Consider the following 21304-nt stretch of genomic DNA (forward strand, 5'->3'; position numbering starts at 1 on the left):
TGACTTTCTTGTGTTTTCTGTTTGTTCTGATAATAATGTTTATTTTCTTTATTGATTGATTGTGTATGTGCATACATACATACATGCATGCACATATATGTGATATATGTGGCATGTTTCTCTGTATGTGGGTGTGTGCACCTGTGCACATGAAGATAGAGGCCAACTCAGGACATTGGACATTTTCCCTTGTCACTTTGCACCTTACTTTTAATGAAATGGTTTCTCATTGAATGAGAAGTTTCTCGTTGCATCTAGGTTTGCCATTGAGTTCCCAGGATCTGACCATGCATTTTCTCACTGATGAACGCATGCTGGGATTTATTCTGAGTGCTGAAACTTGAACTTAGTTTATACTGTTTCAAAGCAAGTTCTCTTACCTAACAAGCCATCCCTCAGTCTCATTCAGGATGTTCTATACATTTTATTATCTAATAATGTGAATGCACTCAAACTGGAAAATCACAGAACATACTTACCTGAAGAATATCATAGTTGACTATAGTGATCATTCTGTGTTCTAAAAATAGGAAAAAAAAAACTTTAAATCTTGTTTGTTCTGATAGAGAAGCCCGGAGACTTTATATGCATTTTCTACCCTATGATTTTACTCAATTAACAGAAGGTAGTTTTTCTTCTTAAAGATTCCTGGACACTAATAGAAAGCACTAGAATGAGAATCTAGTATAAAAAGAATAACCTGCATTAAACATGGTATGTTTAGTAAACCATGTAAAAGAAATATGAAAATGCTTTGTCTTTAATATCTTTAAACTAGCTAGCCAAGTTCTGTTTATTAACAGCCTCCAGCAGATAATTCATGATATAAAAGACAGTGGAAGCAATGAGACCCAAACATTATTCCTTCCCATCTGGTTTACAAACCAAATATTTACAAAGGTTCATAAATAATTCTTATTCAGCTACTTGATTTCAGAAGACTGGATTTTGCTGAGAACAAGAAAGCTGGAGATCATTTTGAAGCACTATTAGGAGTATTGTTTGAACTCAGACTGACTGTGGGAGTAGCAAACTCCTCTTAGATAGATGTGAAGCCTGTTTCATAGGAGGAAATTCATGACTCATACTGAAAATTGTCAACACTCAAGGCTGGAGGATCATAGAACCAAGGGAGAAACCCATTTTATGTTTATTTGTTGTTGTTTCCCTTTTGACGTTGGGTTTTCTTCTTTTTGGTCGTGGTAGTGGTATTCCTTCCCTTACTCCTTCCTATTGTCTGTCTACACGATATACAGGTGGAAACAGAGGAGTATATCAGTCATATATGGCCAACCCCAGCTTTCACAGGGGTGCTGGCAGTCAGGTTCTTATGAACTCAGAGCAGATGTGGTTGCCTGATTAAAGTCAAGACATTAAAAATTCTAGCAGACATTCGGTAGGGGTAGGGCCTCATGACCACACCCCCCAAACCCCCGCCAACAGAGAAGCTGTTTGCAGTTGATGGCTACTAGGGAGTGAAGAGTTACTTTTTTCTAGAGGGTGGCTGATGATCTTTTGCCCTAGAACATGACCCTCATACCCATGTGTATAAGTACCGTGCTAATTGTACTCAGTTGTTTATAAAAATGTACAAATAAAGCACATGAAGTTGGGAGGGAAACTGTTTGGGGCAGGGGAAGTTAGAGGGAGGAAATGAGTAAGTAGATAAGATTAAGATATATTGTATTGTATTTGGATATGAAAATTTCATAGTATAAAAATATTTTAATTAAATTTCTTTATTAGCTGATACCTAAAAAATATAAATTATTATACATAATAATTGAGTACCATGGATGTTTTTAATATAGCTAAACCAGGTTGACCATCAAGATGACAAGCATGTTGAATTACTGAACTACATAAAGTTTATTGCTAGAGTGTTAGAAATACTTACTCTAAGAAAAGGGGGATGGTAATGACCCAATACTTGCATTATTCTTCTAGGCTATTCTACAGTATCACACCAATCACAATCTTCCAATTCACCTACTTCTTACCTTGAACAATCTTTTAATTCTCTGCCCTCTATTTATCTAACCATTTTAAGTTTGGAATCTGCTTATTTAGGTAGAAAAGATCCAAGGTATACCAAGGCAGGCATTGTGACTTGGAAGTGGATAAATGTGTTTTGGATCCATGCATGAATAAGGCTGTATGCCTCAATGAGATAGGAAGATACATGTATCTGTCCTCAAGAGTATTATGGTGTGAAATGTGAACAGGAAATTGCTGAACGAGGATCCCAGGCATATAAATCTCCATGATGCCATGTGTCAGGATGCTTTTGAGACTTACTTCTGTGACTATGCACTTGGATTCCATGTAGACCACTGTGACCTCAATTTTGATGAATGTTCCAGTCTCCATGGAGATCTATGTGTGGATGGAGGAAATCAACTACTACTTTGACTGCACAGGTAATGGATACACAGAGACACATTGTGAAACTTTCATGCTTCGTTGTTGGTCAAAGACTTCTCACAGTGACACAACTTATAAAGACACTGTTGACAGCTATATTTGTCAGTTCTAGCCTGGATGCACAGGTGCCATGTGTGTGATAGACATAAATGAATGCAGTAGCCACCCCTACAAATTTAGAGAGAGGAGAGGAATGTGTTAAGCTCTCCATAGAATATCAATAGGGTCACATTGCAGACCTTCCTTACCCCTTTAACTACCTTGCAGCTTCAGGCTATGTTTGTATCTCTCAGCCTGGGCTCACAGACAGGAGACTAGCCTAAATCTTCAGTGAGAAGCACCACCCTGCAGCTGACTGAAACAGATACAGAGTCCCATAGCCAAACATTAGACCAAGCTTGGAAAGTCCTGTGGAAGAGTTGGGGGGAAAGATTGAGGAACTCAAAGGGCATAGGGACTCCACAAGAAAACCAACAGAGTCAAGTAACCTGAACACTTGGGGACTTCTAGAGACTCATTCACCAACCAAAGAGTGTATATAGGCTGGACACAGCCCCTTCCCACACATGTATTGCAGAAGTACAGTTTGGTCTTTATGCATATCTCTCAACTGGAGTGAAGGCCTTACCCTGACTCTGTTGCTCGATTATGCATACTGTTCTCATAACTGGGGTGAGTGCCTTTTCTGACCTTAGTGGGAGAGGAATGTGCCTAATTCTTCAGTGACTTGAGATGCCAGAGTGAGTTGGTACCCAGGAGCAGACCTCCTACTTCTCAGAGGTGAAGAGGACAGGTGGTAGGAGAGAGGCTATGTGTTAGGGAAAACGGGGGAGAGAAGGGTTTTGATTGGATGCAAAGTAAATGAATAAATAAATAAATAAACAAATGAAAAGGAAAAATAAAACCACCATCACTGTGTCCTCCTCTTCCCCCACAAAAGAAACAATCCAGGGTTACTTTAGAAAAGATGGTGGACTAGAAAGTTGTTGTCATATTACTTGGTAAAGGAGAGAGGTATGACTAAGAAAAAAACTGACTCAGTTCCAAGAAGAGAAATAAAGTAAGAGCTTCAGAAAGCCATCCAAAGAATGAAGGGATATCTTACCTGTGCAAAGGAACAGCAGGATGACACAATGAAAGAAGAGTGTAGCCAATTTGATCTCCAGCCATGCAGCTAGCTGCTGGGGCATGGACCTCATTGAAGTCTCATCCAAAAGTGGTATTTTTACTTTGTTGTAATAACAAAATCTTTTATTTTTAAAGTTTAAATTCATTTCATACATTTGTATATTGGACAATCTTTATTTTTCTTTGCGTGAGTCGCTTTGTTTTTCTTTTTCTCTTTTCTGATATACTTCTCATGTTTTGATTTTTATCTTAGTATTTTATTATGTTTTGTATTATTTATGCATCATTTTTTTCAATCCAATTTTGATTACAAGCTTTCTCATTGCTGTAAAATATTTTTACAGTTTTCTGTTTTTCTTTTTCTCATATATCTTGATCTTTTCTTCCTCATGGCCTTTTTCTACACTCTCCATCTTCACCTTTTCATTGATTTAACCTCACTTTTGCATGTCAGTCCTCCACTTACCCTGGCTCTGTTTACCTCATCAATTTCTTGTTTCCACATTTACTTTAAATAATTATCTTCATAGTACACTACATTAGTTTTTTTCATCTTCTATTAGTTTTTAAAAGTAATTAGCTATATGTTGGTTGGCTTTAATTGTTTTTAAGAGTATGAATCTGTCGTGCACCATCTTAGTGATGTTGCTGCTTGTACAGTATGTTTCTCTTCTCTGAGCTGTGTTTTGCACTCTTGGGGGTTGAGCCCTCAAGAGTAGGCTCACTAAGAAGATATATCAAAACCAACAGATACATAGACTACAACACAGAAATTCATGAAGCATTGAAAAGAAAGGTGGAACAACTTCTTTAGAGTTCACAGCTTCTCTGCTACCTCACTCAAGATTCTGGAATTAATGAAAAGCAAGGTGGAGATTTCAAAGCTACTAGAAAAATGATCAGTCATCTCAAAGCTGGCAAATAAAAATGAGCTAATGAATGAAGTAAGGAAATTATTCCAGGACCTGCAGAGAAAATCAGTAAATTAACTGAGAGAACCAACAATAAAGATGAAATAATCAGTGCAAAACAAAAAAGAAATGCATCAAGGCCACATTTCCACTGCCATCTAACAGGCTAATAGCTGTTTCCATGTCTGTATGGAGAGTCTGCATGCTACACAGATTCAGGTAATATACCCTGTTTCCCTCCAGCACCTAACCATTATCTCAGGACTCACATATGATTTTTGGTTTCTTTGAAAAACACTGAAATGTGTCTTATGGGTATATGTTTTCATTTTAATTCCAAGTGTGGAATATGGGGCTGCTTCAGATTGTCCATAGCAGCTGAATATGATTTTCATCTTGCTCTAGCAAGGGTGTGATTTTTGTGAGTTACAGATAGTTTTTTTGAATATGTGACTTTTAGAATTTTAGGGACTCTTCAGAAGGTATATAAATACTAGGACCCTGAGAGATGGGGTTGGGTATTTGTGGTGGTGGATTATTGGCTGTATGCTGTTCATTGCAGTTTGTTGAATAGTCATGCACAAAGAAGTAACAAGAAGAAATTAGATACCCTGATGGCAAACGTCAAACTTGCCCCAAGGAACTCAAATGTTCCTAATCAGCAGAAAGTAGTCTAGAAATAACAACCATTTCCCCTCTATACCTTTTTTTTCTCTCCTATCTGGTGTTAGGGGGTTGAAAGAATGGAGTAAGGGTAGAAGAAAGAAGAACCCACAGAGTATCCAAAAATCTGGCTATACACTTGGAACTCCTGTCTATTCTTCAGGTCAGAGGCTACACCCCTGCCAATGTGGGCACCTCTTCGCCAACTCTTACAAGAGGCTTTTGGTGAGCTCAGAAGCTGTGCCTTCCCCTAGCTAAACAGGAATTACTTCAGAAAGCTTGATTGAACTTCAAATTTCACATTATTTCCAAATGGCAACATCCACAGGGACATTCGAGTTCCTTTTATAACAGGTGATAACACCTGACTTCTAAAAGTTAAGGCACATTCCCAGGAGTTACAGAAACCATTAACCAAAGGTCATAAAAAAGAAATATATTACAGGGCCCCAGGTGTAAAAACAGGAGATAAGATATTGACTGAGTTTGTCTAAAGAAAACTTCAAGGATGGCTTAGTTATAGTCTAAAACTTTTCCATGACCCTTCAAGCTAGTAACAAATGGTGAAATTTAAGCCAGAAAATTGCTCCTAGTGTATATGCACATAGGCATTCTCTGTTATAACCTCTTATTCAATTTATGACTAAATTTATGTGCAAATTCACAGTGAGGTTTTTAACTATGTAAACAGTAAGCTCTGAGAGTCATACAAGTACTGAGAACAAAGGACAAAGATAAGTCCCCCTCCTCTTTTCTCCTCTAGACTTCAATTTAGAGAAGCACAATTCCCTTCAGAATCTTTACTTAGCCTCTTGCTGTGTCAGTTTGAGGTGCAAACTGGAGGCTGCACTTTTTATTTTTTATTGGATATTTTATTTATTACATTTCAGATGTTATCCACATTCCCCATTTCTCCCCACCAGAAACCCCCTATCCAATTCCCCCTTCTCCTGCTTCTGTGAAGGTGTGCTCCCGCCCAGCCACCCACTCCTGTCTCCTTGCAATCGCATTGCTCCACACTGGGGCATCCATCCTTCATGAAACCGAGGGCCTCCATTCACACTGATGCCCGACAAGGTCATCCTCTACTACATATACAGCTGGAACCATGGGTGTCTCCATGTGTACTCTAGGCTGGTGGTTTGAACCCTGGGAGCTCTTGGTGGTTGGTATTGTCACTCCCTCCATGGGGCCACATGCCCCTTCAATCTTCTCTCTAACTCCTCCATTTGAGACCTGATGATCAGTTCAATGGTTGGTTGCTATCATCCGACTTTGTATATGTCAGGCTCTGGCAGAGCCTCTCAGGAGACTGCTATAACAGGCTCCTGTAAGCATACACTTACTGGCATGCACAACAGTGTCTGCTCTTGGTGACTACACATGGGATCGATACCCAGATAGGGCAGCTTCCAGATAGCTCCTCCTCAGTCTCTACTCCATGTCTTGTCTCTGTATTTGCTCCCATGAGTATTTTGTTATTCCTTCTAAGAAGGACCAAAGCACTCAAACTATGGCCTTTCTTCTTGAGCTTTATGTAGTCTGAGAGTTGTATCTTGGTTATTTTGAGCTTTTGGGCTATTATCCACTTATCAGTGAGTGCATACCGTGTGTGTTCTTTTGTGATTGGGTTACTTCACTCAGGATATCTTCTAGTTCCATCCATTCGCCTAAGAATTTTATGAATTTGTTGTCTTTAATAGCTGAGTAGTACTACATTGTGTAAATGTACCACATTTTCTATATCCATTCCTCTGTTGAAGGACATCTGGGTCCTTTCTAGCTTCTAGCTATTACAAATAATACTGCCATAAACATAGTGCAGCATGTGTCCTTGTTATATGTTGGAGCATCTTTTGGGTATATGCCCAGAAGTGGTATTGCTGGGTCCTCAAGTAATACTATGTCCAATTTTCTGAGAAACCACCAGACTGATTTCCAGAGTAGCTGTACCAGCTTAAAGCAACTCAGTCAGGCAGATCAACTGCCTAAACAGAGTACCCTACAGGCATGTTAGATAGCAAATAGTCCATTGTCTAGTTTCTGAGTAGAGGTATTATGAAAAATGAACTCTTCATTAAGGTGGGAATATCCACATTAAATTGTATACAACCATGCCACAAGCGTTCCAGATAGAATAGAATAGAATAGAATAGAATAGAATAGAATAGAATAGAATAGAATAGAATAGAATAGAATAGAATAGAATAGAATAGAATAGAAAAGTGTAGAGCAAAAGCAGTTAGCACTATCTGCTTCCTTACTGTGGATGTAGTATGACTAATTCCTCCAGCTCCTGACTATGGGGTACTTTTGGAAATGGACTAGATGTGTTTGGATTATGAACTTGACTCAGGTTAGGATGAGAGCATGCTTTTGTGTGTTTGTCAGAGTATTTACAGAAATATTTAACCTCATAAGGACCGATCCTGAATGTGAGTAGTACCAACCCATGGTCCCAAGTTCCTGAGACTAAATAAAAAGAATTCAAGCAGAGGACCAGCATTCAGTATGTTCTGCTTCTTTATTCTAGACATAGTGTGATAAGATGTCTTCATAGTCATGATGTATCTTCAAACTGCAAGAAAAACTAAACTTCTCCAAATCACTCCTGTCAGGCATTTTTGGCACAGCAATGAGAAAACTAACCAATATAACCCTTCAGGGATCCTGTTGCATGGCAGCTTTTGGGAGAAGCAGAGAGTATTTGGTATTGTGATAATCTCTGTTCCTTCTGCTTTATTTTGCTGTGAACTAACAAGTGTTAGTGTGAAAACTAACAAGTACAGATTGAACAACATGCATAAAGTTTTGTTTCAATTAGCTTTGTCATTTTTGAGTCAAGGACATAGACTTAGAGAGTCAGAGCGACTACAGATAATGGGTATAGAAGTTTTCAGAACAGTATGAACTACTAGAGTTGGACTCAGTGTTCATGTGGCCTTATATGATTCCAGCCTATCCTAGAGGAGGAATTGATATTGGATATGATTAAATGAGTTCAGCCTCAAATTTAATAATCCATAATACTGGCACTATTATTCACAGCACCATGTTTCTTAATGGCCATTTATATTTCTGGATATGTGATCTGCCCACAGTAGGGCCACTAGGGTTATTGAGTCTACTTTTTGATCTAGGAACAAAAGTATCCTGGTTGGAAGCTGCTGGCTGGATTTTACAGGCAACTTCTAGACTAACACTGATGTAGTAACGAAGTAATTACTTCTAGACTTACCACTTTCTATCCCTTAAATTGACAGGATCACAGTGCAGCTCATGTTGAGCAATACAGCTATGAGCAGCTCCGTAGGAAGAGAAGACCAAAGAACATCATGTATTCTGGATAATCCAGCTCAGCTTTATTTCTGCTGTATTTGTTTTATCCACAATAATTGGTATATTAATCACAGAACTAATTTAGTGTGCAGAATTTTACCAAGCCCTTCATTTAGTCTTTAAAAAGAATAATATAATAAGAGATATGAAGAAGCAGAAATCAGAAACCTCATGACCATAATACTAAAATATCATCAAATTGACATAAGAAGATTGAGAAAGAGTGGAGACAGAAAGTTACATTTATTGAAATAACCTCATGACATCTTTTGCCTTTTACTCACTAATAAAAGAAGGATTGGGAAAAATGTCTTTTTTGAAAGTTTTAATTTTGCTGTATTAGGCAGGATTCTCCAGAGAGACAAAATCAATTGGTCAGCTGATAGGTGGGGAAGGGGTAGTAAATAGATGTCAGACAAATGAAAATACTGTGGCCCGCCTGGACCTTTTGGTTGGGGCAGACACATAGCTGGTCTGCTCCTGTGGAGATACTGAATCCTGAGTCATCCTAGAGGAGCGACTGCACTCAGAGCAGTGGGTAAGAACCCAGTACCACTCCCTACACCCTAGAGTTGCAACTGGGAGCCAGAGACGCTCAGGACCCACCAGCCACCCAAACCCTGCCCCTCTGGAATACCACTTCCCTTCCACCCCTGCCTGGTCCTTTTGGCTTGGGCAGACACATAGCTGGTCTGCTCCTGTGGAGATACTGAATCCTGAGCTATCCTAGAGGAGCCACTGCTCTCAGAGCAGCAGACACCTAGCTGGTTTGCTCTTGTGGAGACACCTTAACCTGAGCCATCCTCGAGGAACCACTGCACTCAGAGCAGCAGGATTTCCAGATCCCAGAGATGGGCTGAGTCCCAGGAGTTCTTCCACCCAGGAGATTAGGATCAGAAGACCGCAGAGACATCTGGACTCTGAGGAGCTCTGACACAAGCAAGATAACTGGAAATACAGTCTCCAGTCAGACACAGTGAGCACAGGTAACACTGGCATTAACCAGATGGCAAGAGGCAAGCCCAAAAACATAAGCAACAGGAACCAAAGTTACTTGGCATCATCAGTACCCAGTTCTCCCACCATATCAAGCCCTGAACACCGCATCACACCTGAAAAGCAGGATTCAGAATTAAAATCACTTCTCAAGATGATGATAGAGGATTTTAAGAAAGACATAAGTAACTCCATTAAAGAAGTACAGGAGAGCACAAGTAAACAGGTAGAAGCCCTTAAAGAGGAAACACAGAAATCCCTTAAAGAACTGCAAGAAAACACAATTAAGAAATTAAACAAAACCATTCAGGATCTGAAAGTGGAAATAGAAAAATAAAGAAATATCAAAGGGAGACAACCATGGAGATAGAAAACCTAGGAAAGAGATCAGGAGTCATAGATGCAAGAATCACCAACCTAATACAAGAGATAGAAGAGAGAATCTCATGTGCAGAAGATACCATGGAAAACATTGACACAACTGTCAAAGAAAATGCAAAATGCAAAAGGTTCCTAACCCAAAACATCCAGGAATTCCAGGACACAGTGAGAAGACCAAACCTAAGGATAATAGGTATAGAAGAGAGTCAAAATTCCCAACTTAAAGGGCCAGTAAATATCTTCAACAAAATTATTGAGGAAAACTTCCCTAACTTAAAGAACAAGATGCCCATAAACATACAAGAAGCCTAGAGAACACCAATTAGACTAGATGAGAAAAGAAATACCTCCCGTCACATAATAATCAAAACATCAAATACACAAAACAAAGGAAAAACACTAAAAGCAGTAAGGGAAAAAGGTCAAGTAACACATAAAGACACATCTATAAGAATTACACCAGATTTCTCACCAGAGACTATAAAAACCAGAAGACCCTGGATTGACATGATACAGACCTTAAGAGAACACAAATGCCAGCCCAGACTACTATACCAAGCAAAACTCTCAATCACTACAGATGGAGAAACCAAGATATTCCATGACATGACAAAACCAAATTTGCACAATATCTTCCCACAAACCCAGCACTTCAAAGGATAATTGATGGAAAATGCCAACATAAGGAGGGAAAAAACAACCTAGAAAAAAGCAAGGAAGTAATCTTCCAACAACTCCAAAAGAAGATAGCTAAACAAACATAATTCTACCTCTAATAACAAAAATAACAGGAAGCAACAATAATTTTTCCTTAATATCTCTTAACATCAATGGACTCAATTCCCCAGTAAAAAGATGCAGACGATCAGACTGGATACACAAACATGACCCAGAACTTTGCTGCATACTGGAAACGCACCTCAGTACAAAGACAGACACTACCTCAGAATAAAAGGATGGAACACAATTTTCCAAGCAAATGGTCCCAAGAAACAAGCTGGAGTAGCCATTCTAATATCATGTAAAATTGACTTTCAACCAAAAGTAATCAAAAAAGATAAAGAAGGACACTTCATACTCATCAAAGGAAAAATCTACCAAGGTGAACTCTCAATTCTGAACATCTATGCTCCAAATGCAAGGGCATACATACATAAAATAAAAACATACATAAAAGAAACTTTATTAAAGCTCAAAACACATTAAACCTCACACAATAATAGTGGGGAATTTCAGCAACCCACTCTCAGCAATGGACAGATCATGGAAACAGAAACTAAACAGAGACACTTTGAAATTAACAGAAGTTATGAACCAAACAGATTTAACAGATATCTATAGAACATTTCATCCTAAAACAAAAGAATATACCTTTTTCTCTGCACCTCATGGTACCTTCTCCAAAATAGACCATATAATTGGTCACAAAACAGGCCTCTACAGATACAAAATGATTGAAATAATCCCTTGCATCTTATCAGATCACCACGGACTAAGACTGGTCTTTAATAATGACAAAATCAATGGAAAACCCGTGCACATGGAAACTGAACAACTCTCTACTCAATAATGACTTGATCAAAGAAGAAATAAAGAAAGAAATTAAAGACTTTTTAGATTTAATGAAAATGAGGACACATCATACATAAACTTGTGGAACTCCATGAAGGCAGTGCTAAGAGGAAAACTCATAGCTCTAAGTGCCTACAAAAAGAAACTGGAGAGAGCATACACTAACAACTTGACAACTCATCTAAAAGCTCTAGAACAAAAAGAAGCAAATACACCCAGGAGGAGTAGAAGGCAGGAAATAATCAAACTCAGGGTTGAAAGCAACCAATTAAAAACAGAAAGAACAATACAAAATATCAACAAAATCAGGAGTTCGTTCTTTGAGAAAATCAACAAGATAGATAAACCCTTAGCCAGATTAACCAGAGGGCACAGAGACAGTATCCAAATTAAGAAAATCAGAACTGAAAAGGGAGACATAACAACAGAAACTGAGAAATTCAAAAAATCATCAGATCCTACTAAAAAGGCCTATACTCAACAAAACTGGAAAACTTAGATGAAATGGACAACTTTCTAGACAGATACAAGGTACCAAAGTTAAATCCGGAGCAGATAAACCATCTAAACAGTCCCATAAGCCCTAAAGAAATAGCAGCAGTCATTAAAAGTCTCCTCACCAAAATAAGCCCAGGACCAGATGGTTTTAATGCAGAATTCTATCAAACATTCATAGAAGACCTAATACCAATTCTCTTCAAACTATTCCACAAAATAGAAACAGAAGGAACACTACCCAATTCGTTCTATGAAGCTACAATTACACTCATACCCAAACCTCACAAAGACCCAACAAAGAAAGAGAACTTCAGACCAATCTCCCTTATGAATATCAATGCCAAAATACTCAATAAAACTCTAGAAAACCGAATCCAAGAACACATTAAAACAATCATCCATCATGATCAAGTAGGTTTTATCCCAGGAATGCAGGGATGGTTCAATATTTGGAAATCCATCAATGTAATCCACTATATAAACAAACTCAAAGAAAAAAAAAACACATGATCATCTCACTAGATGCTGAGAAAGCATTTGACAAAATTCAACATCCCTTCATGATAAAAGTCTTGGAAAGATCAGGAATTCAAGGCCCATGCCTAAACATAATAAAAGCAATATACAGCAAACTGGTAGCCAACATCAAACTAAATGGAGGGAAACTTGAAGCAATCCCACTAAGATCAGAGACTAGACAAGGCTGCCCAATCTCCCCCTACCTATTCAATATAGTACTGGAAGTCCTAGCCAGAGCAGTTAGACAACAAAAAGAAGTCAAAGGGGTACAAATAAGAAAGGAAGAATTCAAAATATCACTATTTGCGGATGATGTGATAGTATACTTAAGTGACCCCAAAACTTCCACCAGAGAACTTCTAAACCTGATAAACAACTGCAGCAAAGTGGCTGGTTATAAAATCAACTCAAACAAATCAGTAGCCTTCCTCTACATGAAAGATAAACAGACTGAAAAAGAAATTAAGGAAATGACACCCTTCACAATAGTCACAAATAATATAAAACACCTTGGTGTGAATCTAGCCAAGCAAGTGAAAGACCTGTATGACAAGAACTTCAAGTTCCTGAAGAAAGCAATCGAAGAAGATCTCAGAAGATGGAAAGATCTCCCATGCTCATGGATTGGCAGGATTAATATAATAAAAATGGCCATCTTGCCAAAAGCAATCTACAGATTCAATGCAATCCCCATTAAAATCCCAACTCAATTCTTCACAGAGTTAGAAAAGGAAATTCTCAAATTCATTTGGAATAACAAAAAAACCCAGGATAGCGAAAACTATTCTCAACAATAAAAGAACTTCTGGAGGAATCACCATCCCTGACCTCAAGCTGTACTACAGAGCAATAATGATAAAAACTGCATGGTATTGGAACAGAGACAGGCAGGAAGATCAATGGAATAGAATTGAAGACTCAGAAATGAACCCAGAAATTATCTTTGACAAAGGAGCTAAAACTGTCCAGTAGAAAAAGGACAGCATTTTCAACAAATAGTGCTGGTTCAACTGGAGGACAATGTGTAGAAGAATGCAAATCGATCCATTCTTATCTCCTTGTACAAAGCTCAAGTCCAAGTGGATAAAGTACCTCCACATAAAACCAGATACACTGAAACTAAAAGAAGAAAAGGTGGGGAAGAACCTCGAATACTTGGGCACAGAGGAAAAGTTCCTGAACATAACACCAATGGTTTATGCTCTAAGATCAAGAATTGACAAATGGGACTTCATAAAATTGCAAAGCTTCTGTAAGGCAAAGGACACTGTCAATAGGACAAAATGACAACCAACAAATTGGGAAAAGATCTTTACCAACCCTACATCTGATAGAGGGCTAATATCCAATATATACAAAGAACTCAAGAAATGAGACTACAGACAAGCAAATAACCCTATTAAAAAATGGGGTATAGAGCTTAACAAAGAATTTTCAACGGAGGAAACTCAAATGGCCAAGAAGCACCTAAAGAAATATTCAGTATCCTTAATCATCAGGGAAATGCAAATCAAAACAACCCTGAGATTCCATCTCGCACCAGTCAGAATGGCTAAGATTAAAAATTCAGGTCATAGTAGATGCTGGCGAGGGTGTGGAGAAAGAGGAACACCCCTCCATTGTTGGTGGGACTTCAAGATGGTGCAACCACTTTGGAAATCAGTCTGGTGGTTACTCAGAAAATTAGATATAGCATTACCTGAGGATCCAGCTATACCACTCCTGGGCATATACACAGAAGATACTCTAACATATAACAAGGACATATGCTCAACTATGTTCATAGCAGCCTTATTTATAATAGCCAGAAGCTGGAAAGAACCCAGATGTCCTTCAACTGAGGAATGGATACAAAAATTTGGTACATTTATACAATGGAGTAATACTCAGCTACTAAAAACAATGAATTTGAGAAATTTTTAGGTAAATGGATGGAACTAGAAAATATCATCCTGAGTGAGGTAAGCCAATCACAAAAGAACACACATGGTATTCACTCACTGATTATTGGATATTAGCCCAGAACCTTGAAATACCCAAGATTCAACTCACAGGCCACATGAAGCTCATGAAGAAGCAAGACCAAATAAATGGTGCTTCGGTCCTTCTTAGAAGGAGCAACAAAATAAAATACTCAAGGGAGCAAATATGGAGACAAAGTGCAGGACAGAAACTGAAGGAGGGGCCGTCTGGAGACCATTCCACCTGAATATCCATCCCATGTGCAGTCACCAAAAATAGATGTTGATGTGGAAGTCAGGAAGTGCATGCTGATTAGACCCTGATATAGATGTCTCCTTAGAGATCTGCAAGAGTCTGACATATTCAGAGGCAGTTGCTCACAGCTAGCCATTGAACTGATCATGGGGTTCCCAATGGAGGAGTTAGAGTGAAGACTATTGGAGCTGAAAGGGTTTGTGGACCCATGAGGAGAGCAACAATACCAACCAACCAGAGCTCCCAGAGTCTAAACCACCAGCCTGGGAGCACTTAGGGAGGGATCCATGGCTCTAGCTGTATATGTAAGGGTGGAGGGCCCTGCTGGGCATAGGTGGGAGAAGAGATCCTTGGTATCATGTAGGCTGGACGCCCCAGTGGGTGAGGATTTGAGGGTGGGGAGGTGGGAGTGGGGGGATAGCTAGGGGTACATCCGCAGAGTAGCAGGAGGAGGGGTGAGGGGATAGGGGGTTCCTGGTGGGGGGGGACTGGGGAATGAAATGTAAATAAAACATCCAATAAAAAAAGAAAAAAGAAAGAAAATATTGTGATAAACTGTCTAATGTGTTTACGGGGGCTCAGAAATCTAATTATCCAATTCATGTACTTCTAAAGGCCTGAGAGCCTTGTGATATAACGTCTGAGGGCAGGTACACATAACATATAAAATTAACCATCACATCCATTTTCAAATATTGCACATAAGAAATATCTATTTGTTTTTGTTGTGTGGTAGTTTACTTGGTCTCCAGTTGTTGGTGTTGTTTGTGGAGGTTGTGAAACCTTTAGGAGGTGCAACCTTTCTGGAGGATGTGTATCACTAGAGGCAGGCTTTGAGGGATTTTATTCTCATTCCTATTTCTGCTTGCTTTCTCTGCCTCCTTTGTGCAAATGCAAGTGTGCTCTATCAGCTACCAGCACCAGCTGCCATCCGATATGGCTTCCATTGTGATGGACTCCATTCTTCTAAAACCATAAGCCTAAATAATCTACTTCTTCATTAAGTTGCTTTTAGTCACAGTTTTTTAGTACAGAAACAAATAAAAATTACTAATACTTTTTGATTTGCCTTTTTGATGACATTAAAATGTATAGGAAATATTTGAAATACAACCAATGATGACCCAGAAAGTATTATATATGAGTAATCCTTGATATATAGTTCTTTTTTAAAAAAAGAAACCCTGTGCTCTGTTTATAATACTTAAATTAAAAAGTGATGACAAGGAAGATTCCTTGGAAAACAGCTTATATAGACTGTAGCAAAGTAATATTAGAACCCATGAAATATAGCTAAAGGTAGCCCTAAACAGATAATGTCTCTTGCTGTTATTGCAAAGGACTATACTGCAGTTCCCAGGACTCCCTGCAGGCAACTCACAATGCCTGTTATTTTAGCTTCATGGCATCTCATGAACCTCTTCTATACATACACATAAGCACAGGCACATACATATACATAAACACAGCATACACACATAGACACATTTTTTTAATCTTAAGAAAGTAAAACAAAGATGGAAAATTCATTTTTAATCAAGACTATTATTTAACATTGTTCTAGAAACAAGAATCCAGTTAATTATATAAAAACAAGAAAAAAGTGGTAAATAAAATTGGAAGGAAATTAATTGCATATGATGTGTTATTATTATTTTTTTGGTACAAACAGATATAATGATTGATGGAATCTAATTGAAAATCTACACATAGGTTCACATACCTACAGACATCTAATTTTTTTTTCACTCTAGCTTAATTTTATTTTTTTCCACGTTGGGCTTTTTTTTTTTAAATTTTTTCTCAAATCATAATTTGTTCAGGGGGAGTACATATATCTTCAGAACCGGGTATCAGCTAGGTGAAGGTTCAGGGGACAAGTCACTATGACTCTGCTTATGACTCGCTTGTCCTTATCTAAGTTGGTATTGTCTGTCAAGGCTACCTATTTACAAGGTCTATTACTACTCAGGCTTATAAATTTCCACAAAAGCTGCCTGTTGACATTAGCTTATAGCCATCTGTTTTAATGTTTGTGTTATTATTTTCATGTGTTATTATTCTTGATAAATCTAGCAAATTTAAGTTTTAAAATAAAAGTGTAAATAAGCATTTATCTTCGTTATTAAGGAAAATGCAAAAATTTATTTAATATATAGCAAGTATAAATTCCATGATATAAGGTATAAAATTTCACTTAAAATGTTTGTTTATTTTGTTTAAACATAATAAGATGTATAGAAGTTATATTAACTAGAAAGTTATAGTGGCTGCATTGGTGAAACTTAAAAAATATTTATGCATCATCTCATGGTGGGAGCGATGTTGTGGAGCTCTATAACCTGAAAGTGACATGGCTATTTCCCTCTTTCAGCTCCAGCTTCAATACAGGGCCCATTAAGCATTCTATAATGGAGGGTAGGGAGGGACTAACTAGACCCTGTCCATCCATGAGGATCTGTAGGTACTTAATAGTTTCAGAGAATAGAAAAAGGGAAGAAGTGAGGGACTGAAAGAAGAGAGAGAGATGGGATTTTCTTCATTGATATAACCCATCCTCCTGTAAAGAACTCCTCACCAATGTTCCTACAAGTATTCTAATGAAACTCATTGGTTGATGAAACTATAATTGGGTATAATTATTTCTGTGTTCTGCTACTCGTGTTCATAAGAAAAGTTCATACAATAAGGAAACAGCATTATATAAAATCAATCAGATATTATTTAGAATTTTCATAAGTTAGTTTTAAAGTTATGTAGGAAAAAAACTAGTTGAACAGATTAAACATATGTAAAAAGGTCTGAAGAGAAAATAGCATCAGTCAGCATCAGTTTGGAAATGGCTTGATTTTCAGCTACTATAACAACCACAGTGACCTAGTAAAGCATGCCTATGTAGCAGATGAGCAGAACAGGGCAGCATATAATGAATGTACAAATGGGATAAGCTGAAAGGAAGAGAAATACAGATATTTAAAAATGATATGGATCCTTAAATGACCATCTCCTGTAACCAGGCAAGGCATCCTGTGGAGAGATTGGGATACCATCCCACTAAACCCTCAACCTATAATTTGTGCTGGCAGCAGGATATGCTGGGGTAAAAGTGATGCAGAAGTTGTAGGAGTGGCTAACCAATGACTGGTCCAGCTTGAGACCCATCCCATAAGAGAGATCCTGCTCATAACACTGCCCAGAGGGCTGGAAGCCAGAGGCTGGATAGACCAGAGACAGAATAGAGCTAAATAGGACTGGTTAAATAAAAGTCAATGAAATGATTCCTAATCATATTTTGCTATACTCGTGGATTGGTTCCTAGTCCAGTTGTCATCAAAGAGGCTTTACCCAGCAACTGATGGAAACAGATGCAGACACCCATAGCTAAACATTAGGCCTAGTTCAGGGAATCCTGCAAAAGAGGGGGAGGTAAGATGGTAGGAGCCAGAGGGGTCAAGGATACCACAAGAAAACTTACAGAACCTGGACCCATAGGGTCTCAAAGAGACTAAACTAGGGAACCTAACTAGGGAGCATTCACGGGGCTGTCATAGGTCCTCTGCACATATGTAACAGCTATGTAGCTTAGTCTTCAGGTGAGACTCCTCGGAGTGGGAGCACGTTCCCACCTTCCTCCTAACATCACTGTTTTCTCGTTTAGTAAACTACCCTAGGTAGAAAATCACAGTAGAATATATGCATACTAGAACACCAACTGAATAAAGCCAGCAGAAAAGATGCAGGAGAGCCATGCTTCCCCATAAGTACCCGATGCTAATTTAGTATTAGTGCTGGGTGATTCAAATATAAATTCAGTACTCAATGATTCTAGAACATTCAACTCTGGTCTGCTTCTGACTCTTTTGCCTGTTTGGGGACCCTTTCCTTCTACTAAGTTGCCTCATCCAGCCTTAATAATAGGGGCGGTCCCTAGTCTTACTACAACTTGATATCCCATGTGTTATTGATAGCCATGGGAGGCCTGTCCTTTTCTGAAGAGAAAGTGGGGAGGAGTGGATGGTGGAGAGCAGAGGGGAGGTGAGGGTGAGGGTGAGGGTAAGGGACTGAGAAGATAGGAGGGAAAAACTGCAGTTGAGATGTAAAAAAGACATTTTAACAAATGAAAATAAAAAGGCATGGTTGATAGTGGGGCTCAGTGACCCTACTTTGACAAAACTGAGTCCTTTCCCACCATTCCTATCCTCTGAAGGGCAGATAAATACCTTTTATTCCTTCATACGCACACTGTCACACTGTTCTTTATAAGAAATTGGCTAAACTTTTTCTCTGAATTTTCATGGGCCTAAACTCAGGTACTTTGGCTCAACTTCAAAAAGAAAAGGCTTAGCCTGCAGCTTTAATAAAGCCAGGGAGAGTAGGTGCAAATACCCACTCATTTTTCAATTGTCTAATTCTTAAAATTAGCATACAGAAGCGATGAGTTTCACTGTAGCATCTTCATATATCATTATTATTCTTTATTTTAATCAACCCCCATCCTCGTTTCCCTCCACTGTTCCCCTGCAACCCCAGGAGTGGGAGCAGCCCCCCTCTTTCCCTCAGTTGCACTGGCTTTCCTTGTACTAAGCTATCCTGGGTAGAAGAACATGGAATACACGTGCACAGTAGAACACCAACCGAATAAGGTAAGTGGAAAAGATGCAGCCCTGCTTCCCCCAGAAGCATGTGCTGTTAACGTCTTATTACTACTTCAAATATAAATGTACTAGTCAACAATTCTGGAAAGTTCAAGTCTGATATTATGGTGCCCAAAGGACTGGCTCCTTAGGCTTCATCTCTGGCTTGTATATGGTCATCTCCCTATTTCGTTTCTCTATATTGATATCTCTGTCCAAAAGTTTTATTTTTATAAAGACAAACTCATGTTACAGTAAAGCTCACTCTAATGATCTCAAAAAGGCTAATTCTCCCTGATTAATGACTTACCTCGTGTGGTATTCAGATACTGAGGAAATAGGATTAAAGCATGTTTATTCTAAGAAGGAAAATACTTATAATACTGGTAACAGTTTTGGTGGGAGAACTGGTAGGCAGAACTGAAACTTTAGAAATCTTAACATTCCCCATGAGCTACTAAGTTACCAATTAAACACAATGATGCGATTTCACTTTTCAGGTATTCGGTATTAACAGGGCATCAAAGACACCAATGCTCACCTTTGATCTGTAATGGATCATACTTTCTGAGCCTTCTCCACCCTGGATACAGAATCTACATTTGCCTCTAATAGCCTTTCCCAGAACACTGAAGGGCTTCTCCAGACACTTTGTGGTATGTTGATTTGTCACTTTGTCGTCATGCATGGGACTATCTAGAGTAGAAAGGAAGCGGAGATGTGGAAACCCACTGTGTCATGCTTCCTGCTCCCACACACTAACAAAAATGTTAGTATCAGTGAGAAATGCCAAGAAATAAAAGAAAAAAAAGACATTACAGTATTTTTGTGGTTTGCTCTAGAGTCAAAGGTATGTGTTGGGGGGAGGGTTCATGTGATGTGAAGGGCTGGGTTATGATTCTGCAGACTTCATGCCACTGTTTTGTTATATGAGGTATCTATCTGCTGGTGGTGGTCAGGGAAGTGGTATATGCACTGCAGCTGGAAAGATGTGTTTCTTTCAATCAGGAGAACAGCACTTTATTTTTTAGTGCACTTCCACCCAGAGGTTCTACATTGCTTCCTTACATTCTTGTTACCCAGGCTTTGCCAGCTGGGAGTACAGTCATGTGGTCCTAAGTGTTCACAAACTGATGTATTTGCAGAAGTTCCTGTGAGCTTTTTAAGTAATGCTCCAAGGAGAAATTTCTAACCTTCCTAAAACAAAACAGAAATGAGAGCAGGGTTCAAAGATATAGTTCAGAGGTTGAGTACTTGCTCATGAGGAAGTCAATGGAATGTATCACTAGTATCACAAATGAAGGAAAAGGTAAAGAACAAAAAAAGAGGAACAGGAGGAAGAACAGTAAAAGGAGTGAGAGAGTAAGGGCGATCGAGATGGGGTATAGAGAGAGAAGAAAGAATTGATGGTGGTGGAGAAGGAGAAAAAAGAAGCACTATGTATGCTTTCAGCATTGGGCACTTCATTTGAAGCTCCTAATGAAGTCTGCCTTCTGTGCTCCTGCCTATTACTTTCTCGCCATGGTCAACCCTCTCACAACAGCCTTCTTTGAAACTTTCTTTAATGCTCTTAAGATCATGGCATTTTGTGAAAGTAAGGAATTCAGACCTTAAGAAGAGGGGCAGATCTGACAGAGGAAGGCTGAGTGACAAGAACCATGCAAATTGGGGGGGGGGGGCAGTCTTCTGCAGAGTAGCACAGAATGTAGTCTGCTGACATATTCTGCTATTGTCATATGCAATAATTTATTAAATAGTTGGTGGTAGAGGGGAGACCCAAGCATCAGGAGGGGCTGTTGTGATCTCTGAATATCAAAGATTTTGTCACTGGCTTCACAAAATATCCCTTCTTGGACAGGTTGCTTACAGTTCTTACAAAAAAAGGAGGTGCTGGAACAGGGTAGCATATAGGCACACACTTTGCTGTCTTGCTTCCAGAAGGAGTAAAAGAAGAGAAAGCAAGACTGAGAATCAGAGAGAGAGAGAGAGAGAGAGAGAGAGAGAGAGAGAGAGAGAGAGAGA

This window comes from Grammomys surdaster, unplaced genomic scaffold (genome assembly GCF_004785775.1).
Source record: "Grammomys surdaster isolate TR1022 unplaced genomic scaffold, NIH_TR_1.0 125311, whole genome shotgun sequence".
Taxonomy (NCBI): Eukaryota; Metazoa; Chordata; class Mammalia; order Rodentia; family Muridae; genus Grammomys; species Grammomys surdaster.